General features: G+C 41.2%; 1 pseudogene; it reads right to left on the minus strand.

Annotated features, from left to right (window-relative positions):
* Positions 1–752: 752 nt before the first annotated feature.
* Positions 753–6,709, minus strand: LOC131252154 (peroxygenase-like; annotated as a pseudogene).
* Positions 6,710–7,937: the final 1,228 nt, after the last annotated feature.

Here is a 7,937-nt window from a genome sequence, read left to right on the forward strand (position 1 = left end):
TAGCCCCAAACATGTGGAGCGAAGGGCACCGCTTCTGCCTTTTTAGCCTGCCTAGGGTTAGGTCTTTTAAGACCTAAGTCCAAGATTGGCTTAACCCTAGCCAGGCCATAGCTCAGCCCATTGTCACGTCTATCATTGAACTTTTAAATTCTAAAATTAACTTATTTTTATGTATCTAAACAAGTCTTCATTAGCTCAATTTATTTTGGAATTCAGATCATCTGTTTACCACAAATAAAAATTAATGTAGCAGTGACCACAATTAGCTCAATTTATTTTGGAATTCAGATTATCCTGAAGACTGCAATTAATGTAGCAGTGACCACAATGTCAGTGGCGTAAGCCAATTACAATGCAAAATAAAAAATTTCTATTTGTGACAAGTAAAAAATTATTTATTTTAATACAGTGTTTATCTACATGTAAGAAGCTCAAATTAATATTTAAGCAGATGGCTGTATGTTAACTATCCATGGACCCTCTCTATCCTACCAGCGTTTGATTAGTGTGGGACATCTGAACCGTGCAAAACCTGGCACCACCATGATGTTTATCTAACATGTGGAAAATTGTGGCCTGCCTGATGGGTGGACCATCCTAATGTTTACATCAAACGATCTCCATGGTAATAACTTAGCATGCATTTGGTAGGGACAGACTTCCAAGCACACCCCTATTTCAAAAGGGAATTCCAAAATTCCCATTTTGAAATACAAATCGGGATTCCTGCCTGCATTATTGCAAATAGGAGATGTCAACAAAGTTTTATTTTTCAAGTACATATCTAAAAGTTTATCAATCCAAATCTAAAAAGGTTCACGGTTGTGATCACTGGTGGCCCTCCCTAATGCATGTGGACCCACCATGCCATTTATGCCCTCTTGCGGCCCGAAGCTCTCTCCTTCTCTAGCCGTTCAAAGAGGGTCCCATCATAGACGGCTCTGATGGTTTCTCTGTGCAGCAATCCCTTCTCATCCTTTCCCAAAATGTAAAGAAGCTTCCATTCTGTCCAGCTCAGTATCCTGCACATGATCACACCATTAGCATGACAAGTAGTGTGGCACGCGTGTGACAGATCATGGCCATTCATCAGGAAGGATCCACCTTGCGCTTGCACTGCCCAATAACATCTGAACCGTCCAGTCATCGAATATAGGTGCGTGTTCCACCTGCTGAGAGGACTGGCCCGATTTTTGGCATGGCCATGTTTTGCAGTTGGTCCCACTTGATTAATGGTATGGATCTGTTATATGTGTGGCACTTTGGCACGTGTGTGCTATGAATGTCCTCTTCAATTTGATACATAAATACCATCCAAATTCCATGTTCCATTTCTGTGAATGGACGATATTTCATCATCATATTCCGTCCATTGAATAGGAAGATTTTATAACCAAGCATTAGATGGCCACCAATCAGACGGTTAGGATCGTCGGATCACATCAGCATAATATTTGTAATATGCACCATAGTTTAGATTGGTTTACATGTCTCCTACATTGGATATATTTCTAACAATTTAGTGAATTACAGGGAGGCAAATAGTCTAGATAGTGAACATAGGTCGTTTACAAAGTGAACCATGAATTCTGGCCTGAACCCAACATGGACCCACTATTGCTTTGTGGCTCAATCATGGTTTTAAGACTAAGGATGGAATGATTCTAACCTTTCAATCATGGATGGGTCCATGTTCCTAAGAACATGGCTCAACCATCAAAGGCTTGAAATATTCCATTCTAGGAAAGTTTTTGGATGTCACCTATCCATGGTCAGCCCCATCATATGAACCGTTTGGATCATTAATGCATGTGTCCAAATGCACAGAATCCTCAACATATAGTATGTATTGGGCCTGGCCCATGTGAAAGCCCAACTAAGGTAAATAAGCTCTAATCTCCTTTATTAGAAGAAAAACAAAGATAAAAAAAGATAACACCTACCATCCATTAAAGTCCGTAAGATTGCGATTAGCTCTAAGCATCGTACTAAGTTCTTCCGATGTTAATGCATCCGGGTGTGTAGTAGAATACTTGCTGAAAATAGCATCGAATTTCGACGGTTCAAACTTGTCCATCCGAAGAAAATCATTGAGATGATCTAAGCAATGGATGAAACACAATAATTACACATGATTAAGGTATAAGATTGAGAAAAAGACCTTCCTTCTGTGTTATAAGACTCTTGAGTCACTTCCATGCTTGCACCTATGGATGTTCTTGATGTAGATGGGGAGTAGGAGGGAAGGTAGATATCCCTAGAAATGTTGAAATTATTTTAAGTAGTTGTGATTAGTGATGGACAATTGTCCATTAATGCTTTTTCCCATTTGTACAAGTGGGGCCTATGGACTAGTGATTGAAAGCGTAGATGTAATGCCACTTATTAATGCATGGTCTTTTTCACATCTGTGTTAAGTAGAGTGGATTATGGGATATCGGGGCACATACAGCAGTTCATGTGAGGTAGATGGCTCATGTGATACGAAACCCATGTGAGGTGTGGCCCACGAGTGAGGTTAGGTCGCACATACAGCAATTCATGTGAGGTAGGTGGCTCATGTGATACGAAACCCATGTGAGGTGTGGCCCAGGAGTGAGGTTAGGTCGCACATACAGCAGTTCATGTGAGGTAGGTGGCTCATGTGATACGAAACCCATGTGAGGTGTGGCCCACGAGTGAGGTTAGGTCGCACATACAGCAGTTCATGTGAGGTAGGTGGCTCATGTGATACGAAACCCATGTGAGGTGTGGCCCACGAGTGAGGTTAGGTCGCACATACAGCAGTTCATGTGAGGTAGGTGGCTCATGTGATACGAAACCCATGTGAGGTGTGGCCCACGAGTGAGGTTAGGTCGCACATATAGCAGTTCATGTGAGGTAGGTGGCTCATGTGATACGAAACCCATGTGAGGTGTGGCCCATGAGTGAGGTTAGGTCGCACATACAGCAGTTCATGTGAGGTAGGTGGCTCATGTGATACGAAACCCATGTGAGGTGTGGCCCACGAGTGAGGTTAGGTCGCACATACAGCAGTTCATGTGAGGTAGGTGGCTCATGTGATACGAAACCCATGTGAGGTGTGGCCCACGAGTGAGGTTCGGCTAAAGACCTGACGCATAGGATGTGGGTCCTACATTATGAAATAAAAGAATTAATTCGCCACGCCTTATCAATTTAAGCTTTTAGCGCAAATGGTTAAGTTATCCACTTTCAAAGTTCTATAAGAAGTTTCCACCCTCATAAAGAATGTTGGCCCATTGTTGAATATTAATTTCACTACCATTTAAAAATGGTGATACAAATTCAACCGTGCACTAAAGCAGAGTTGTACAAAAATCAAGACCGTTTAAATCATGGGCCCATTTATTATGAAAAGAAGCATGACCCAAAAGGGCAATCCACTCTTTTACTTGTAGTTGTGATTGCTTGATTAGTGCAATTTTAGACATATGCTCCATCCACAATGTGCCCAAAAAATTGGATGGTCTAGATAGCCCTACATGAGTGTCACATGTGAGGTGGATGAGCCAGAATAGTGATGACCTATAATACTGTGGAGATTGACTATTAAAATCGGGTTGGGTCCAATGCAGGTCTGGTACTCATTAACAGAGCTACTTTAGATCCAATATGCATCCAATACCAATGGTTTCAGGATTTATGCACTTTTGGGATGGGTCCAAACCATCTGTAATCTATACCGTCGGTCTGTTGCATCCCACCATGGATGGACAATTCCCCAAATATCTTCTCATTAGCGCAACCATAGCCATTCCTTTTGTCACTTACAAGTACATGGTTCACATTCAACTAAAGGAAGTTAAAAGATTGATGGCTAGGATCTTCCAATGTAGTAAGTATAAGAACTCTATTTAGTTAGCCTCACCGATCAAAGGTCTACATTGTCATACAGTTGGACTGGATGATTGAGTAAACCAATGGGCCCCACTTCAGTGATGCGCTGCGCAGTCTATCTAAAAAAGACTCATTCGGGATCATAATGGCCCTTGTAGCTCATATGGATTTAGAGTTACATCAGATGGATGTAAAGACTGCATTTCTCAATGGGGATCTAAATGAGAATGTATACATGTTGCAGCCCGAAGGTTTTTTAGTTACTAGCTCCAAATATTTGGTTTGCAAACTTAAGAAGTCCATTTATGGGTTGAAACAGGCATCGCGACAGTGATACCTTAAGTTTCATGAAGTAATTTCCTTATATGGCTTTGTAAAAAACACTGCAGATAAATGCATCTACATTAAAACCAATGAGAGTAAGTTCGTTATGATGATTTTGTATGTTAATGACATTTTGTTAGCTAGCAGTGATACCAGTGGTTCACATTCAACTCAAGGAAGTTAAAAGATTGATGGCTAGGATCTTCCAATGTAGTAAGTATTTCAGGCATGGTCCATCAACAACAGGGCCAAACAGAACAATGGTCCAGATTACAGAAGCTCGGGTCCTACTCTTCTGGAACTGAAAACTACTCACAGGGAGGGTACTGTAGCTAAGAACAAGGTTGAGGAGCACTGCAGCCATGCTTGAAAGGATTAAACCACAGCCAATAGCTCGAAACCCTATACCACAAAGTAAAACTTTGATGAGTCCAAACACGCGCGTGCACGTGCGAGGAATGCTAAGGCGATCCACTGGCTTGGACCATTCATCATTCAAGGCCTCTGTAAACATGGGCTGGCCCACCAATCAGACGGGCCACGTGTGTACGTTGGTTACAGGTTGTTGGTCAATTTGTCGATGTGGACCGTCTAATTTTTGGGACAGAGAAATTCATGGTCGTACGGACGTGATGAATGGAACAGATCTTACACACGTGCCAATTCCGAACTTGTGTGTCGCGAATCACCTCTTCAATTGATCCTCAAGCAAATATCACACACAACAAGGTTTAAGCTTCCTTAAAATAAATAATTTAAAATAATTTAAAATAATTTAAAAAAAAAAATTCATACCTTGGCATGTCTCCCACGGATAGATAATTCCATCTTTATTTCTATCAAAGAAAGATGCATGTTGTTGGAGCACACTCATGTTGTTGTGATCATGACCATCCGACCCGTTTGGATGGGCCGGATCAGCGGCTACAATTGCTCGAGCCAGATCTGATAATAAATGGGACACAAATAGGCGAAATTTTATGTCAGAATTATGAAAACATCATGGACTAATTGAGGACCAGTAAACAAATCTAATGGGGCTGTCAGCGGGCATGGGCCTACTGAATCTTGCACCTAAGGCTGAGATCACCTAGGGCCCATGAAACATGCCCCTAGCCCACTCTTGACTATTACGCACGGACTGGGCCTGAGTCCGGCCCGAGGCCCAAAAACTCACCTCTATGCAAGATTTCTGCTTGTGCCCATCATTGTAGGGCTGTCAATGGGCTGGTCCAGCCCGTAGGCTTTTCTGCTGGGTGGGTCTTTCGGCCAAGTTTGTCCACATCTTTTAGATCCATGAGGTGGGCTTTGACCTGAACCTAACTAGAACTAGGCATCAAGTCGAGCCAGACTGAGATAGGGATTACCTGACTTGATCCGGTTTTGATATAGGCCTGACCTAAACTCGACCTGTACCAAGTTCAGCATTCTTGACCCAGTCCAAGTTCAGGTCTACCATGGACTAATCCGGACCGAGTCCAACCCTCACCCAGACAAAAGTACCGAGTCAAGTCGGGTCGAGCGAGTATCCATGGGCTGAAATCACAACTCAAAACCTAGGCGCACTTGTCAGAAATGCAGCCTCTCCATCAGCTACATGGCATCTCATATACGAATTGTCAAATCTGAATTTATATATATAATCTATTATTTTTAAGAAATGTTCCTGAAAATTTAGGATTTTACCAAATGATACCTCTACAAACAGAAATACCAGGAAGTGCTTTTTGAGTGGTAATATTATGGTAGTGCCAATTATATAATTTTTTTAAAAAAAGAAAAAAGAAAAAAGGAAGGTGGAAAAGTAAAGAATTGTGGGCTCCATATGATATTTGTATAATATCCAACTTGTTAATAGATATAATCAGTCCTGATATTTAGAAGAATGGACGAATTTGATCAATCTAAATATAAGATAAGCCACACTATTAAAAAAATATATACATTAATTAAAACCATATAAAATGTACGTGCAACCCATCTGGTGATTCGATCAGAAAGCTTCTTTTTTTTTTTCACGTGAGTATCATGCATGTTTGACCGGCAGGAAGTTTACTCATGTGCCAAGAATGTACCAGTCACCCCATGATCCAGTGATCCATACCATTGATCTGATTAGCCCAGCTATAAAACGTGGGCCCACTGGCTTGGAAGATCCTAATCTTTCAAAAACTGGCCCACACATGGACAGTTAACAAAAAATCAGCAATGATGCAGAATAAAGGCTGAAATATTGAATGAGTAGGATTTCGATCGAACCTGGAAATTTCGTGGGGCTTCACTAATATGCAGGACCTCTCAGCTTAACGGCTCAGATCACCAGATCATGGGCACCACCATTACAGACTCTATTTAATTCCTGCTAAAAAAAGATAAACATCGAAACACCAAAATAAAAAAATCTAAGGAAGAAAGTACATGGCTGAGGCATCTGGTCCTGAAGATTGAGATTGAGCTTGCGTTCTCTTGTAATCGGAGCATTTGCAGCATAGGTTTGTAGCGACAGGTCTCCAGATGATGAAGCCATTTGCATGATACAATCAAACAGATAGGCCTTCATGTCCTTTATATACAACTTCTGATTTCTGATAACTGTAATTTCCTCCCTCTAGCTTTAGTTATTGCAATTTCCTCCCTTTCCCGATAGAGATAAAAAGAACTTACACCAAATGATAAAAATACCCTCTACCTTGAGAGTTCGTTTTACCTGCATGTGCAGCCCACTATTAGTATGAATGGTATCCAAACCCTCCAGCAGAATCTCTACACCATAAATATTGAATACAAAAAGAATTAGGCTGATCCCATCATTGAGTGGGCCACACTCACTCAAAAATCTCCTGATCTAAGTGGTGGCCACCTATCCTAATTTGACGGTGGATCGATGACTCTGAACAGGTTGGTTGACAAACAAGCACTCTGGAGGTATTTGCAATCATCTATATTATAGGGATAACATGGTTAATTTCTCAAAGATAAGTGCTAATGGACGGTTTGGAGAAGGAGCGAAACTGGGAACCACAAGGGAGGTATTTGCAGTAATCTAAGCTGGATAGGTGGTGTTTACGATTTCCAAAAACTCTGGGGGTGTTTCTGCAATTATCAAAGGTTCCAAACGTGCAAAAAAAAAAAGCAAAAGTGCAACAACGTGCAAAAAGCTCTAGGACTCCAATGTGAGTTTGCCACAAGTTGCCTAATTGCTTTGTGTCCTGGGTGGCATGAGCGGCATATATTTAATCAAATCCGGACCGTTAAATCTGTGGGCCCAATTACGAATGTATTGTATCCAAAAAATAAGGAAAGTTCAGATTATTTTAACAGCTTATTAGATGAAGCGAGTAAATTGACAGTTCAAAAGAGCACGATCAGAAAATGCAACAGAATGAACTAAACTGAGAAGGTTGCCTGATTTTATTTCAGGGGTAGCTATATCCACAGTATAGCTACAATTTTGAAGGTTTAGATTCATGATCATCGTCCAATGCATGAATTATGGATGATTTTGCCAGCATTGAGTACTTGCTGTGAAGACACGTTAGTGAAATAAAATAGGGAAAATGACAAATACATGGAAGCGGGTTGCGTCCGGCCCCGCCCTCTCTAGCAATGAACGGGGCAGATCTGTGTAGGGGCCATTGTGATGTTTATCCATGCCGTCCATCCCTTTTCTCATATTATTTTAAGGTATGATTCCAAAAGTGAGGCAAATCTAATGCTCAAGTGGACCACATCATATATGACTCTTGCATTTAATG

This window comes from Magnolia sinica, chromosome 7 (assembly GCF_029962835.1).
Source record: "Magnolia sinica isolate HGM2019 chromosome 7, MsV1, whole genome shotgun sequence".
NCBI classification, from domain to species: domain Eukaryota; kingdom Viridiplantae; phylum Streptophyta; class Magnoliopsida; order Magnoliales; family Magnoliaceae; genus Magnolia; species Magnolia sinica.